General features: G+C 40.5%; 1 protein-coding gene across 2 annotated transcripts in view; it reads left to right on the forward strand.

Annotated features, from left to right (window-relative positions):
* The first annotated feature begins 5631 nt into the window (after positions 1-5631).
* LOC149775442 (heat shock 70 kDa protein 12A-like) overlaps positions 5632-18007 on the forward strand; it is a 29567-nt gene continuing 17191 nt past the window's right edge. For both annotated transcript variants that reach the window (XM_089943775.1, XM_089943776.1), the window contains exon 1: positions 5632-5691. The gene's annotated coding sequence lies outside the window, so the exon portion shown is untranslated. The remainder of the gene's footprint in view (positions 5692-18007) is intronic.

An 18007-nucleotide genomic window follows, 5' to 3' on the forward strand; every position in this document is an offset into this window, starting at 1 on the left:
GTGACGAATTCCGAAACAAAGAGAATTTAAATTTGAAAAGCACAATTTTCCAAAATATTTATAAAAATTTCATATCCCCGAACGGCTCCCAATTTCTGTTACGACTCTATGGTCTTAAAATAAAAAACAAGCTTTGCAAATTTCAACACATGTTTTATTTCCGTAGATACAAAGTGAAGATATAAAAAGAACTGTGTTGCGATTAAGATCCCAAATAATTCACTATTATTAACACAAATCCTAATTGATAAAGATCTGAACAAACTTTAGCGGTATTCCAAATTATTAAATAATTTCCAACATTGAATGTGTTGCTGTGCCTGTAGTGTAAGGTACCAATGGCGTGAATTGTAATAATAGCCAATAGGCTAATGTTGAAAAACAGCAATATAATCGAATATTTCTTTGTTTTCATTCAATATAATTCCCAATGAATGTCTCACTTCCAAGAGCATTATAGATGAGCACTTTGTATTTCCATTGAATATATACTTTGAATAAATAAATTCATGCGCAAATGAAATACTGAACGCATCAATAAGACTGATTCTTCTTCAGGATCTTACAGCACGAATAAAAAAATCCCAGTAAAAAGATTATAAAGCCTTCTACTTGCCCTAGGTCATTATCAGTAGTTTCTAAAACAAACTATTCATTTATGCAAACTTGCATTCTAGAAGATCCTGTTACTAACTTTACAATAAAGAGCATGGTAAACACAATGTATTGGACTCAGACCAAGACAAAGATGATTAATTCTATTGATAATTATCTTAACATCAAACTCACTCTCAGAGCAAATATTAGTTATGTATTAGTTCTTTGCTGAATATAAAATCAATGATTCTGGTTAGGTAGACAGTGAACTTGATTGCGGACAAGGTCAGCTACAAAATACAATTTTACATAACCAATAACATGCAATGAATAAACAAACTAACAATAAGTGCAAATTATATATATATATATATATATATATATATATATATATATATATATATATATATATATATATATATATACATGGCCCCAATGAGTTGAAACCATTGATATTCATGGATATCTCATTTATTTCACTTTCAAGTTGTTTTTGTGCAAAATGTCTATCATTTTAAAGGTGTTTCTCATCATCAAAGCATTCAGTTATATTTCCAGACAAAATATAATTATGTATGTTTATTAAGAAAATGAGTAGTGTTCACAGAGTAATCAACCCGTGCTGCGCTTTTCAAGAACATAACTGTAATGAACTTATTTATTCCTATATGTTGGAAATTGGCATTCAAAAGTATGATTTTGTAAAACTGATATGGAAATAGACATATAAATTTTCTATCATCTTTTCGTAACTTAGTTGCTGATTTACACATAAGAATCGGGAAAAGGTTAATAAAATTTCAAATGCATAATACAAAAATAATTGATACACTTGTTGATGAAATATATGGAATACATATGCAAAGTTTGTGGAATTCTGCATGAGCTATCTATAGTTAAACCTTTTGGTACCTACATGGATTAGAAGAATCAATAAAGCAGAGTGTAAGTTAATGCGCAAAGCAACTTATTAGAAAGACGCACTTTCTATATACATACCTCTTTCTTTAAATGTTAAAACATCACTCACACATAACAACAATTCAATCATATAATTTGACAGGAAAGAGTTGTTTTTCTAAGTTTCATATTTTTCATATCAAGATATTTAGGACACATGTACTAGTGAAGAAATTCAAACAGTTTTCGTATTATGCTGTTCCAGAAAGTTTAATAAAATCTCCTTCTAAGAATACAGTCTACAAGCCTCAACATTCTAACCATCGCTGCAACTGAAAGTGAAATGCCCATCTATATTCGGATGTACAAATTTGGCACCTGGTACATAGTTTATTTGTTCAATGTTATCCCGGTACACCCATGCGTCTTTAAATTTGTCGCGCGATATAAATTTAATCCTGAGAAAATAATTTTGATTTCTGATTCCAAGCTCACACGTGTTGCCTATTGCCTGCGTCACAGACAATGTTATATTCACGGATTCTGTGATAACGGTGTAATATCCTGGTCAGGTCGTCTTTCGTGTATCTGGTTCCTCGGTTTGTCACATTCTAAAAACATGGACGGCACCATTAGTGGCAAACTCATATATGGCATCACAAAGATATTTGTGAGACTCCTACAAAGTCGTGGAAGTTTAGCCGCGTGCGTAGGCTCCATTTGGCAATGTCGCTGTAGATCGTACGTGCTGATAATCTTGTCGATATCCGCTCGGAGATTATTCAGTTGAACATTGATCGTAGCCAAGCGGAACGATTCCAGTGAGCCGAAAATATTTTTATCTCATTGAGCGAGCATGTTTCTTTTGTTTTTCTGCCATCATGATGTGTGTGTGTGTGTGTGTGTGTGTGTGTGTGCTGGGGGGGGGGGGGGTAAATTCATGGATTATTATCTCTTATTTAAACATAACACTTCGGTGAAAGTACCGTCTACTACTCCAGCAATTGCTCGTCACAACTCTCCTGAGCGTTTCTGGTTGCGTTAATAATGCATTCAAGGTAAAACAGCATCTTTGGAAATACATTCTGATATTCCTCTTTCCACAGCGGTATCTAACTGATCGTCGCCATTCTTGTTAGTACTAGTCTGGAATATTTCCTTTCTCGTCGTGGAGTGGCGATGCTAATTAGCACAGCTCAGCCACTTCTTAAAGCGAGTAGGAAGTGGCATCAATGGGTTAAATTCAATACACCAAATTTAGCGAGCCCTCGTTCCCTCAGCTACATCCTCAAAACGCATAGTGTGTGTGTGTGTGTGTGTGTGTGTGTGTGTGTGTTGGATTTTTAACATAGCTTTAACAATATTTCAGTCATATAGCTACGATGTCTACAGTGTGACAGTTTATAGTGATGTCTGGCACTGGGGCATCATGCCGCAGACATGTAGCATGTTGTCCCACACAGACACATTATCCTGACACCAGGCGGACCAGTCATAACACTAATCTCTTAATGCTGAGCGCCAAGCGAGGCAGCTGTTAGTACCATTTTTGTAAGTCTTTGGTGTGACTCGGACGGGGATCGAACCCACGACCTCCCGCATCCGAGGCGGACGCTTTAACTACTAGGCCACTGGAGCGGTTTACAACGCATAGTGCCGTCCGCCAGGGAAATCATCTCAAGTCTGTAAAACCTAAATATGGTTGTCATTATACACATATGAATGTATATTTGTAATTTTTAAAAACCACCTTTGCCCTTGCATGCAGCTTGGACGAGGAGGGGTCAGGCTTTTCAGAAATCCCCAGGTCTAAAAATGCAACAAAAACATATGCACATAAACGTGCGTTCACTTATCACTTGAAATTTGACCATCATTTTATTCTTATACACGTTTATTAGACATTATGCATACTTTGAGTAATAGACACATAGCCTTTTGTTTTGGTGTCCTTTAGAGGAAAGTCAGGCCCTTTTAAATTTTTGGGACCCCCCAAACGTTGTACCTTGATTTTTTCCAATCATATGGAGTAATATTATTTGATTTGCCAAACGTCCTCTTTTTCCGAGACATGTCATCCTTTTCGGTCCTTAAATCTCTCTACAGATCCACCTAGTCTATGAAGTGTCCTCTTTTTTGAAAGATCAAATTCCTAACTAATACAAATTTTCAATTATTCATTTATCGCCGACTCGCTTGTGTTTTCTTCTTCGGTCAGTACACGTCCGCGCGTACGTGTAAATATTGCCACCATCGAAGTGTCCGAAATGTGCTAGTCAGGTGCGTCAACCCATACTGCCGGGTGAAAAATGATGGAGTCTACCGTCCTGCTGCTTTTCTTTTTAAAATCATCTCGATTCACATAGAATAAGTTGCATCTAAAGCTCAAATACTTACTTTTATGTTTAAGGGAGATAATTCCTTGATATATTGAAGCAGTAGTTGAATATGCTGGAGTTATCTGATTTATTCCATGTGCGTTTTATAATTAAAGTTTAATTTAACAGAAATACACTATTTCCTCCAAAATGTTTTCTTGATCACTTCATAAGCATCATTGCATTGCTGTTTCTTCGTCAATGACACTGATTTATTTTCATGGTTATTCCTTGAATAGGTGCAGCACCTAGAGGTTCCTTGCAGGCAAAAACCAATGGTGAAAAATTTAGCCGCTGGATACATTATTCACATTTCTCTCTGGGAAACTGGACATAATCTCTTAAAGATAAATTTAAGTACTATAATTTTATTGATTTAATTCTTCAGTTCTAAGCTTTCATGACTCTGTTAATCCACACTACAGTCTAAACGGTAAGTGGACTAGTGATTTCCATAGTTCACTCATATTTATGCTACCAATTACTTGTGTTTCAAATGAAAGTTTGACTTAAGGGAATTGAGTTGAGATGCAAGGTTGAATTTAATTTAAAAAAATTAAAATATTCTTACCGTTAATAAACATACGCATTTTGTTGACTTGATTATCTGATCTGTGTGTTTATTTGAATTAAGTGTAAAACTTATCGGTGGCCATTAAACTTCTGTAATTGCAAAACTTTGGCTTGAATTTTGCCCAGTAGGAAAATATCGTTGCATTTTGAGGAGTAAAAGTTATAGATTTATTCTTCATATTTCATAATTCCACGTACTTCAACTAGATACAAACATGTATATGTCCCATATACAAAACATGGGTCTGATTGAACAAAATTCTCTATCACAGTCAATATCAACTGCATTTATAAAATTGACAATAATAGCGTTTTCTAGGTCTGTTTCCTGTGAATAAAATAACATAGTTATCAGTTATCCAGCGACAAATCAATAGTGGCTCGGCAGCAAAGAAGGCGACTCCGTCATCAACAATGATGAAATGTTATAGTCATTGAAAGACGCGTTTCTCCTGTGTTAGCATACACCTGCAAGATGTTGACAAAACCCTTTTTATAATGGTGTGCTTGGAATTCTTGTTTCTTTCTAAGTTACACGTGTGCACTTTTTGTCTTTGTGGTCATGTCTATGACCTCTGAAGAAGCTGAGATGAACTCATTTTGAAAATGACTAATTGATATAGATGTAAAGATTATATTTTTACAAACATGCGATCGATAATTTAAATTCCAATTTAAGTACCAATATCTCTCAATGTTATTGAATGTGGAAGGATAGTGCTAGGAGCTTATGGTATGTGGATGGGAAAAGATTGTCAGACAAAAAATGCATGCAGGAAAGAAATAAAAATATCTTTCACATTACAAATCTATGTCTGTAATGACTGTATGTGATCATTAGGATTTAAATTGTTAGCATCAGTGATTTATTAAAACTTTATGCTGTTTAATATCAAGAAAAATACCTGGATCATTTAACTGCTCCTCTTATCGAAATCGTAACGGTCTTTAGTAAATAATAAATAAATAAATAAATAAATACCCTTTAGAAACGTAAAGCAATTTTATAGACCATAAACTTGAAATGTTAATACCTTGGATTTATCCGCGACGATATGATCTTTACTTTGCTATAAATCTTGAATTTGTGCTTTTTCTTTTTGTGCTTTATTCGATAGTTATATATCGCTACCGTTAGTGACACAATAATCGTCACGTGACTTGTTTTCTATGAAGATAATATACTTCCTGGTATATAGGTCGAGTTAGTTTGGGAAAGCAACATATTGATAGTAAATAACAGGTAATTATTGTGAGTGATTTATCTTGATCAGACTCTATCTTTTCTTTTGATAATATATCTAATGTTTCAATTGTTATTTATTTGATATAGTATGCTACGTTTATATCTGGACAACCGATAGCTTTTTCCACTGAGGACCTCTTTATTTCCAAGGGTCATTGACACAGTTTGGGGACACGTATTTTTTGTCTAGTAGCCGATGTTGGTAATGTAGTTTCAGATATTTTTTATATGCTCGACTCATGTTCCGATGTTTTTATCCATGACGATTATTGGGACAGTTTAGATATATATATGTTTGTCAAGCGCTGGCGAATACAATGCAATTTCAGATAATTGTATACTTCCAAATCATGTTCTGGTATCGTGCTACCGTGAGTCTTTCAGTTACCATTTGCTTGTCCTGCCCAAAACAATGTAAAGCTGGAAAGATTTTTTATAAATTTGTACCCAGGAATATATCATGATAAGACGACGTTTCGCCAAATGCAAACCGTTTTCTGTCTCAAGATCATTCAAACAGCAAGGAAAAATTGGACTCATTTCCTAGAGTATAACGTTAAAACCATTGAAGATATTTTTTTATATAAAAAATTGTCCCAGTATATATCATAACTTGACTCAATGCCACTGTTATTGAATCAAGCTCAAAATCACTGTGAGAGAAAATGTTATTCCCTGACTGGTATTCTTGTCAGATGTATGAATATTGAGCCATCGAAGACATTTTGTTGAAACTTTATCCTATTATTTAGTATTTATTAGTAGTGAAGGGGGATATTATAGGGTCTATGGGATTTATCATTAAAAACACCCTTGGGAACATATAGGGTCTATGTAAATTTAACATGGAGAAAAATCGTGGGACAATATAGGGTCTGTGGGAATTAACATGGCCAAAAACCCTGGGACAATATAGGGTCTATGGGAATTAACATGGCCAAAAACCCTGGGACAATATAGGGTCTATGTAAATTTAACATGGCCAAAAAACCCTTGGGACTGTATAGGGTCTATGTAAAATTGAAACAGGGAGGGTCTCTATTTTTTTTAAAAAAAATAAAAAACAAAATAAAAAAGGGGTAGGCAATTCAAAGGCTATCTCTTTTCGAGAAATATGGGGGCCCTGAAAAGGGCCTTTGGGTTTTCTTCTTCTTCTAATTTCTTCTTTTTCTCCACCAAGTTCTTATTTTATCTCCTACACTCTTCTTCCCTTTCTTTTTTTTTCTTCTCCTCCTCTTCTTCTTTCTTCTTCTCTTCCTCCTCTTCTTTCTTCCTCTTTTCATTTTCTTCTTCTTTTTCAATTTTTTCGTTCCATTTGCGTATTCTTATTCTTTCCTCTTCATCCTCCTTCTCCTCCTTTATCTCTTTCATAACGCAACTAATCTTGTCCTTTGCTTTTCTTAAGTTATTAATTTCCATCTTTACACGATGGGGACTATAGGAATAATGGTCTTCAACCAGTCTTATTAGCATCTGTTCCATTATTCCTAAGTTGTCTAAAACGTCTTGCAAGGTTTGTATTTTGTCCATTTGGTTTGACGCCATCTTCTTTTTATTCTTTGCAGAATGGTTTGAACAACAAACACTGTGGGTTCTTATAGTGAAAGCGCGGACGTGAAGGAAAACATCCCCCTAATAACATAAAATTGATCTTACCTAGATCATGACCTAACATCGCGCGGACGTGAAGGAAAACATCCCCCCTACTTTCTCATTTCATATAATATAACCACAACTATACTCTCTACATACGCTAAGAATCAATAAATAAACCCATAATCTACTATTCACACAAACTTACTTCATCATTTACAAACAAAAACACACAAACACACAAACTCATACACTCTCGCTATAAATAAAGAGTTAGTGTTTATATTCACACTACCCTACCTACACACATTGGCAAATGGATAGTTATTTCTTTTCTAGAGTATTGGGTAGCCCTTAAAAGGGCTGTTTTTTTAACTCCAGATGCACCTATCTAATGGTTGCACCTTCCAGGCCTGGCGCCGCACACGCATCTTTGACTCCAGTCTCTTTTTACTTTTTGTCTTGAGAGTGCAGAGGCGGGATGATTCGCTTCAGCACCCCAATCCTCTGTCTCGGGAATATTGTATGACATCCTCTCTTCTAGTTTTTTTTCTTCCTCTTCCCTCTGTCTTCTCTCCTCTTCGTTCTTTGTTCTTGATTCTTCTACGATAACCTCCGCTGATAGTTCATTTACTATGCGCCTGGCATATTCCAGGTGCATCTGGAGTTCTAACAGTTTCACTATTCTGCTATTCATTCTTCTGGCTGTGTTGATCAATCAACAAGGGTAGCTGGACTGCCGAACGAGTTTCAATTTATACTGAAAGCGCGGACGTGAAGGAAAACATCCCCCTAAAAACATAAAATTCATCTTACCTAGATCGTGACCAAAATCAACAACAACGCGCGGACCTAAAAGAAACACTCACTCACTTTTTTTATGCTACCCATCACTATTGTAAAATTTTTTATAAATCACTTCAATAGACTATCCACATACGCAAAGCAATCCAATCTAACCCCAAATATACACCTCTAACAGCCAAAAAAACAAACATCATTTTAATCTACTATCCATACCAAGTTACGTGAGCACTTACAAACACACAAACACATACACTTCCACTATTCATAAAGAGTTAGTGTTTATTTTCACACTACTCTACCTACACACATTGGCAAATTAATAGTTATTTCTTTTCTAGAGTATTGGGTAGCCCTGAAAAGGGCTGTTTTTTTGTTTGCTATGGCATTCTTTTTTTAGTTTCTAAAAATGCGATGTCCTCTGAGGATAGACTTTCTGGCGATAGGTCTGCTTCTTCGGAAAGAGAAGAAGAACTCTTTGGTGTCGATACGGCAATCGACAAAGCCTCTGTCAGCTTCAGGTTGCTGCTGCTGTTGTTGTTGTTTTTGCTGTTGTTGTTGCTGTTGTTGCTGCTGTCTCTGAAGTCTGTACTTCTCTGTCCATTCTTCTTTCTCCCTGTTCATTTCTTCTCTGAAGAGCTCTTCTATCAGGTCTTCAGTGATTTTTAACATTCTCACATTCTCTATTTCTTCTGGCTTCGGTATCAGACTGTGTCTGACCCTATGCAAATTCACGTAGGCTTCGTTGAGCTTAGCTAGTTTGGAGCACATCTTCTTAGGAGGATGAGTCGACAATGGATGGTTAGACTGGAAACAACCCCCGGTTCTTAAAGTCAAAGCGCGGACGTGAAGGAAAACATCCCCCACACGGTTTTCGAGTCGCAACGTTCAGTGAGTGTCATGCGAGGGATAGTAAGAAATGAAAGAGCATCAATCCAACATTCTTATAGCTAAACAAAAGACAAAGGCATTTTTTTCAAAACACAACATTTTTTATTCAAAAATCACTTAACACTAACCAACAACAACTCTAACATTTTTAACAATAATAATAATAACATCAAACAATTTTTTTCAAATCACAAACATTTTTTTCTCAATTCACATTCTACTTTAAACAGGGCTGACAACGTTGTGAATGAAATTGTGATTTCCACTGTTGGAAATCATTAGGCCATTGATGGACACTACGTTTCCTAGCTTGAGACAGAAGATAAGCATAATGGTCACAAAACCATCGATCTACTTTCACATCGTTTCTAGCAGAAGAACGAGGATCAAAATGAGTCACTAAATGTTCTAAGGAATAGCCCAGGCTGCGATGATGCAGAAAATACACACAGTACTGTCCACACACCAAGGAATCTGTGCCTTGTAATTTCACGTTATTGAATCGGGTGGTTTGAGCATTTCTTCTCATAAAGTCGATGATATCGTCTTCCAAAGGGGGCAATCCGTACGAATCGAAATATTCCACACATCCTTCTTGAGAAAAGTAGACGGCTACCCAGTGGGTTCCTGGGAGATGACTGTCGTCCGTGTTGATCACGTAAGCTTGATGGTCTTTAGGTTTGCGATGAGGAAGTTCATCTTTAGCACATACGACAGGATTCCAAGAAGCCGTATACGAACTGTGGTTCAAAAGGTAATAAAGTTCCCAGGTATCCATGTTTTGTGTGTGCTTTTTTTCTTCTTCACAGGTAATAATAAGTTGTCAATTCGATCCTGACTTTTTGCTTGAAAATGTCTGACGAATAAACGGTTATTCGTTCTGTTTCCTCACTCTGATTCAGGAGAGCTTCGATACGATGGATCTCTTGAGTGGTTAATGGTGGACAAGAATGTTCACGCAAGTCTTTATACCACTGGTGCAACACGTCTTTGTTCGAGATGAGACTCCAAGCTTCGTCCAGATACTCGTCCAATTTTTCTTCTTGACTTAACATCAGGCATTTATCGTGTTGAATTTGACTGGGATGATCGTTTTGACATCCATAGCAATCTTTCTTGATCAATTCCGTCATTTTGTCGACCAAGTGTTTGGCAAAACAGGAGACTAAATGGGCTTCTTGTTCTGGCCATCTCGATTTCATCATGATCACTTCTTCTTCTTTATCCACGGTCTCCTTACATTCCATGTCCAAAGTCTCTCCACTAGGTAAAGAGGGATAACAGTCTTCCATGGTTTCTAGTAATCTAGAATGACTTCTCTCAAACTGTTGATTTCTATGGTATTATCGAATTCTGCATACAGGATGACGTTCACTGTTGCTGGTAGTTCTTTTGCAAACTGAAGTTCCACACGAATCTGGCCAGATTTTATAGGGTGGAAATGTCCTTCGTCGCTGCCTTGGTCTGGAGTGAAATCGAAAGCCCACAAAGCATAGCCTCCTGCATAATCCTTGTACTCAATGCCGTGACTGGTGTTGGTTCCCAACTGGCCGGTGGCTTCGTACAGGGACAAGTACGATCTCAAGTAATTTTCGTTGGCAAAGTCAGGTTCGAAAGGTCGGGTACACAAGGTCTTGCCATCGCGACTGACTTCGATTTTCTTCACGTCGAAGTGTTGAAAGTTGAAAGGATTTTGAGCGAAGGCTCCGTTGAAGGCTGAATTCGAGACCATACCAAGGATTAAACGCTTGGGTAACTGTCCTTGAAACAGATGATCTTCGATCATAGAATGCTGTCCCTTGGGAATGGTGAACGTTTTCACTTCCACACGTCGGATGGGATACTTGGCGGTCGTTCTGCTCAACGTTTGACTGATGTCGTTACCCACTTTGGGTAACACTTCCACGCGTCGTACGTAGAGTTTGGCCTCATGGATTATGCTTTTAGGATTGCCAGCAGCAGTATCAGCCAACAAATGGAAAGCGGCACTGCTACGATTCAGTCTCAAGCGGACATTGACCCCGTTCAGCAAATATTTCTCTTGCAACCACATGTCCAAATGCAAACGATCCATCAGTTCTAAACTCTTTCCACCTAGGATTTTCTTTTGTCTCTCCACAAAACCGTCATTGTCTTTATCTGTTTCGTCAAATGCCTTCGCTTCGTCAGGTTCCCACAGCACACAAGCATTGAGATGCGTATCCTTGGCATCTATTCCGTACGTCAAGAGATTTTCCAGGTAGGCACGGTAAGGGTAAGTATCCATGCTGCTGCTAACCAGTTTGTTGTTCAAGTACAAGTCCACTGAGCTGAACAAGGAATGCATGAAATTGTTGACGGGAGCTATATTCTCACTGTCTGCTACTTCACCATTATCCTTATCTAGAACTTTGACTTTCAAGTACAAGTAACTGCTATTCAGATCGATGTAATCTTCGGGTTGTCCTTTGATTTCAAACTCGATGGGAGCGGAATCGGTCAATGAGGAGACGGGGTGAAATTCCACCCACTGGGATTCTTGCATGGTCATCATGGTGGGGGGCATGGCAAACAGATCCAGTTCCGTCTTGGAACAAGCGCAAGATTCTCGGTGCATCATTTTGTTCTGTTCTTTCTCAATAATCGAAAACGTCTAAGTCTCGAACGGTTCTTCTTTTCTTGGCCTTTCTAGCTTGAAGTCTGGTGAAAGGGTGTTTTCTTCGTCGTCTCTTTCTGCCTTGTCCTTGCTGAATGCCTGACTCGGTAGCGTGCAGGGCATTTATAGGTGTGTCTCGTCGGCCCAAAATGTCTTTACCCGTTTGCAGCAAGACATTTTTGCCTGCCCTCATGAAGGCTTCTTTAGGATTTTGTTTGTCGATGATGACATTTTGGAGAAATTCTTTGCCTTGCGTCAGTGCCGCATCTTTCAAGGCGTGCAATCCGCGTGTCACCATCGGTTTCAACACTGGGGCCACCGAACGAAAGGCCGATTTTAACATATCTACTAAACCGTGTCCTCGCTGTCGTGCAACCTCTTGGTACACTGGATACATGACTTACTTACAAATCGTGAGAGAACCGTTTTCGAAAATGGAGTTTCACCGTGACTTTTCCTTTGGTGAATGGAATATTTTGTCCCAAATCTCCTTTTATAGCAATGTTGACCGTGTCCAAATAAGACTTGCTGACCGGCAAATAATGAGGATGCACAAATTCCCGGTGGACGTGATAGGTGTTTCCACCTTCCTGGTCACTGGTCGTGGTACTATCCACTTTGAAAGGAATGACACGCAGTAACGGTACAGAGGTGTGTCCCACCACGTTATACTCCACCACATCGGAGTACACGAACATTAAATTCAGTCCTTGGTTCAGTTCTACAGGGAATCGAAAAAACTTGTAAAATTCCGTATTGCTGTTGATCTTCGGATTAAAATTTGGAGCCATGTTTGTGTCTCCACCTAAAATATCAAACAAGTCACGATTAAAACTGATGGACAACGTTTGGGTATCTTGAAATTTCATCAGTATGCGACGAGCCACTTTATGGTACTCCAGGGTGACACTTTTTTTGATTCTGTTCAGGGCTTTGCCAAAGGTGAACTCGAACCTGTCTGCAATAGTGTCCACCAAATGTTGGCCACTAAAATAAAACCCTGCTGGAATTTTGAAGGTGTAGATTTTGAAGGCTGGATTGCTGGTGGATGGTCTTGTGATCCCTGAAAACCCGATGTCATTCATGGCTTCTTGTAATTGTTGGTTCATGATTTCGACCTCAAAAGTGTTTTGCTTTTCGGTGATGTTTTGGATCTGTGTAGGGTGAATCATTTCTACTAAAGCCACTTCCCAATGGGCTTCGTGATCTAAGGGGATGGCTTGAGGTAATTTAGCCGTGTAACAGCACAACGTGTTGTTGGGAAACACCTCCATGGAACTGTCACTGGGTAAGGTTAAGTAAAATTGGTTTTCGTGACTCATAATTCCAGAGTTCTGTGGCTGTCCGAGGGGTTAGTGGATGTCAGAGGCGTGTCTCCGCCCAAAATGGGGTTCTGGTTGTGGTTGTTGTTGGAGTGGTGACTGGCACTGGCACTAGACACAACGTTCCCGTTCGAGGAGAATTTCAGGAAGGGATTGGGAAGCAGGTAACCGATGCAACTGCTCAATAAAATGGTCCACAATTGTTTGTCTCCTTGTTGCAAACTCAAATTGGCAATGGCTGCCCCGATGACACAATACACCACGAAAATTTGGCAGAAAAAGACGATTTGCGTTTTAGGCACACGTTCTCCACACCACACCCACAAGGGTTGTTTTTGTAAATCTTGCACAGAAGAACTGGGTGAAGGAGGAGTGGTCGACGTAATTGCGTCTGTGTGAAAGGGCATGATGGTCACTTCTTTTTATAGTCGATGACTTGCGAAGCGTCGATCCAAGAATCAAAGCTGGGTGGATATCCTTTCCAACGTACTTTGACTGCCCACTTTACGGGTTCTGCGTTCGAGAATGCTTTCGATGTCGTACACGTCGTCTTCTTTTTTGGTGACACGTTGTAACTCGGGCAAATAAAACGTTCCTTTGAGCACTTCTCCGTTCATGTCTTCCAATTTATAGACGGCAGGATGACGGCCATGCACTCGTCCAGTGACGCGAAACAATTCGGTCGTCCAGTTAGGTAAGTAACCTTTGTCAAAAGTGCGTTTGGTTTTGCCAATGCGCACCCAATCTCCTACGGTCAACTCTCCACTTTTCTTGGGGACAGCCCTCGTCGGGGACGTACCGAACAGGCGTTCGAACACCAGCACTTCGTTGTCGGGAGTCACGTCTTGCGGGGCACGTCCGATGCTTCGATGGTAAGATTGGTTGTACGCTTGCACCAGGTGCGGTAAGATGTCGATGTACTTCAGAGTGTGGTGATGCGTAAAATATTTCCACATGCGTTCTTTCAAAGTGCGTTGAAAACGTTCCACGATGCTGGCTTTGGTTTCGGGATTCTCGGTGGTAAAAAAATGAATGTCACGTTTCTTTAATTCTTTTTGGAAAGCTTGGTTCAGAAATTCGGTGCCTTTGTCCGTTTGCCATCGAAGAGGGTGACGACCGCATTGTTTCAACACCCGTTGCAGGGCTCGCACTAACTCGCTGCTCGATTTGGAAGTCAAGGGCACGACCCAGGCAAATTTGGAAAAGACGTCGATGACACAAAACAAATATTTGTAACCACGATTGTAGCTGGCCAAAAGAGAGACATCGGCTAAATCGGCTTGCCATTGATGATCGATGCCTTCCACTTGGGTGCGACTTCTGGCAAACCTTCGTCGAATGGGTTTGTGCAAAGTGTAGGTAGCTTGTTCTTGTAACCATCGTTGCACTTGAGGTAAACGGAGACTTTTCAGTCGCGTTTTGGCAGCACGATACAATTTTTGAACTCCTGCGTAACCTGCAGGATGCGAGGGATCGTAGTAAATGCTGGCTAAGAGTTTTTCCATTTTTTTGTGTGTTAATAAGTCACCCACTCTTCGGTGATGCTACTTTGGGTGGGACGAAAGGGTGGTTTGGAAACGGATTTACGTGTCCGATGGGCTACGGGAGTAGAAGTCGAAGGTAGTGGTGGTGGAGGTGGAGGTGGAAATGGAATGGCTTTGGTTTTCTTTTCTTTTTTCGCTTCTGGTTTCCCTTCTTTCTTTTTCACTTCTGTCGAAGGAGGCGTGGACATCATCTTTTTAACCCAAGCTTTCATTTCTTTTCGTTGGGGTGTGGGGGACGGGGTCAACAAGGATGCTGCAATCTTACTCGAAATGGGAGCTGCTGACGGTGTTTGAAACACTTCGCGCGTCTCTTCTTCCTCAGGTCTTTGTGGGGTAGCATCTCTGGTGACCCTTGGGGATGGTAGTGGTGGTGGTGGTAATGTAGATGATGGTGCTGGACTTTTCATCAAGGTCTTAAAATCTTTCAGAGTGGTTAAAGCTGTTTCGTCTAAAGCTTTCTGGTGAAAGAGTTGCAGTCGTTGCAAGAGTTGACCGTACTTTTGCGATTTTTCTGTTTCGGACAAATCTTGGCGATCCATCAAGGATTGCAATTCGTGTTGTAACTGGGACATCTCGCTCAAATTGGGATTGGGAGGTAAATGCGGGGTGCGTTGTTCTTGCCACCGATGGTATTCCATCCATCGTTTGTAAGGCACTAAAGCTACTTTTCGTCCTTCCATGGGGTTGTCAGGGGTGGATTCTGAGATCTTGGGACTTCCGAGGCCTTTTTATCTTGCTCCCACCAGTCCTCCCAACATGGTTCCCAAGACTCCTTTCAGTATGGGGCCTAACAAGAGAGGTAAAATGCCTCCACGTTGGACCAACATCTTCTTTTTTTGACGAATGGGAATTTTCTTTTGAACCATTTGGCGAAGAACGTGACGATGTTTGCCTAAGCATTGTTTCTGGTGTTTGGACAAAGGGATCGTGCCTTTCAAAACGTTCAAACAGCGTTCGCACACGGTATCGATGACCTCTTTGGAGGCCGTTTGAATGAGTTTTTTTCGTAGGGGTGAAGAACCTTTGGACAGGACAGATAACATGTCCCCATGTTTAGCTAAACGTGGTGGCAGTCCTTTCCTTTTCTTTCCTTGGGGTTTTCTGGAGGGTGACATTTTTGCTTGTGGGTTCCGGGACATTCACCGAACAGACACTAACGTCGATGACTTAACGCACACCCTTTTATCTTTTTTTTGGGACTATCGCTTTGTCACAAAGGTGACAATGTTTTTCCCAAAATCGCCAAGGAATCCTCCCCTTTGTTGACGCCTCTTTTTCTTGGAACGACTGTCTTTTCTTAGGGTAACGTCGATGCTTGGCTAAGCGCTTTGTCGGATGACGCGTCTGCCTTTGTCTCTTTCTTTTGTGGCTTCTTGGAGGTGACATCTTTTACAAGTTCACTGATACCCCTACTTGGTCACAGGCTCTTTTTATACTGGAACGCGTCGCCACTGATTGTCTTTACGTTTTATCAGTTTGAGGACAGGCATGACACGTCGTGCAGGGGTACGCAACGGACTAAATCGAGCCAGTTCTTGCTTGGACAAATCCAGTAAACTTTGTAACATGCCCGATCTTTCTTGAACTTTGATTTTGGTAGAAGGTACTTTGTGAGCAGCAGCCACTGTCACTAAATTGGAGGGTCCTGCCACTGGGGAAGTTCTTTTGGGGGTCATCAACGGAGATGTTCTTGGTGTGATCAACGTCTCCAAGTACTCTTCAGTTCTGGGCGTCATCAACGGAGAAGTGGATGAACGTGAGGATGCCGGAGACGCAGTCACTGCCGTGGCAGGTCGTGGTTTGCGAGTGTAAGGTTGCGTCCTGGCCGAAGTGCCTCTCTTGCGACTAGTTTTCTTCTGTGGACTTTTCTTTTTCTGGGGACTTTTTTTCTGTTTCTTTTTCTGGGGGCTTCTTTTCTTTTTCCGGGGTGGTGGTGTCTGGTAAGAGGAGGGTCCTGCCACTGGAGAAGTTATTCTTCTTGGGGACCTGGTCTTTTTCTTTTTCTTCTTGGGGCTTCGTTGGACTTTTGTCTTGGGGATAACTTTGGGGGCATTAGGATCCCATCTTAAGAGTGAGCGAATGATGACCCCTCCTAGAGTACCGCTCCCTCCAGGTTTCAAAATGATTTGTGTTTTGGTTTGAGTGTCGATGCGGGGATCGGCCAGTTGGACCAAAGCGACTTTGTTTCGATCGAAAAAGCGTTTGGTTTGATGAGGAATCTGAATGATTCCTTGGAGTAATTGACGTGCCGTCACCGTGAACCATCGTAAGACTTCTTTGAGACTAGCTTCTAAGACACGAGCTCGTGTTTGTGGATTTTTTTCTCGACTGATGCCATACAAGGCACGAATCAATTTGACGGGAAGATGCGACTGAAGGGACGTCATGTTCGCACTGAGAGTGAGACAGACGAAAAAGGGTCTGAGGTTTTTATAGATTTTTTTTTTATGGGGAGTGAAATGAAGTCGAGGACGGAGACGTGTACTGGACAGGCCCTCCGTCTTGGCACCAGTGGTGAAACAAGTGGGTACGAAATCGCAAATCCTCGGGGGTAGTAGGTTTCAAATCGACGAGTAAATAGGCGTGTGGCGTTTGAGTGGCATCGTCGTACGCCTGAGTCAGCCAAGGCGTTCCTAACTGTTTGGCTAAGACTTGCACTTGCGATTTATCTCGAGGGCTTTTAAACAAGACCACGTAATGCGCATTGAGACTGATGGTGCGATGGGCTTTACTTTGTTGAAACAAATTTTGGGTGATGTAAACGACACTGGCATTACGGTGATGCCCTTTGCGCGTGAACCACAATTTAATTTCTTCTTCGTCTTCTCCTAACATGTCGTCGAAAATGACCAAATGGGTTTGACGGGAGTCAGAGACGATGCCGTCGTCTTCTTTAGGAATGCCTTCCACAAACACGATGGAATCGCCTTGACTTTCTCGCAAGAGGCTGTACGCCGATTGCCACTCTTTGTAACACCACACGATCCGTTGAGGGGGTCGATCGATCAAATGATGTTTATGTTCGATCAAACGTTTGACGAATTCGGTTTTGCCTGAACCGCTAGGTCCAGCAATGAGCATGTTAAAGGGATGGCGAAGATACAAAGCCTCCCAACTGGCACGATCTAAGTGTTCGTCGATGACTTTGACAGTAGAGGAAGAGGGAGCAGAGACAGCAGAGGTAGTCATGGTGTGAGAAATGTCACTTGTGACACGAAAAACAAACAAGACAAGAGTTTATATACTTTTTCAGAACACGTTTATTGAATGTTTCAAACATGAATACGAAAGACAAAAATACATAAAAGCTAAAGGCTTAAGTACAAGGATAAAAGGCACATGATAACGATGAACGTGGAATAAACACAAGTGTCTGTACAACATGTTTTGGGTAATGTTCTAACCAGTTCTATAGTAGGGGGTAAGGTCACACAAGTGTCCTCCCGAAAGGGTCTTTCAGGTCTGTCCACGACAGTCCTGTCCTGGGTGACGGGTTCTTCTGGCACCGTCACTAACACGGGTTG

The sequence above is a fragment of the Sinohyriopsis cumingii genome, chromosome 19 (assembly GCF_028554795.1).
Source record: "Sinohyriopsis cumingii isolate HCF-2022 chromosome 19, ASM2855479v2, whole genome shotgun sequence".
Lineage (NCBI taxonomy): Eukaryota > Metazoa > Mollusca > Bivalvia > Unionida > Unionidae > Sinohyriopsis > Sinohyriopsis cumingii.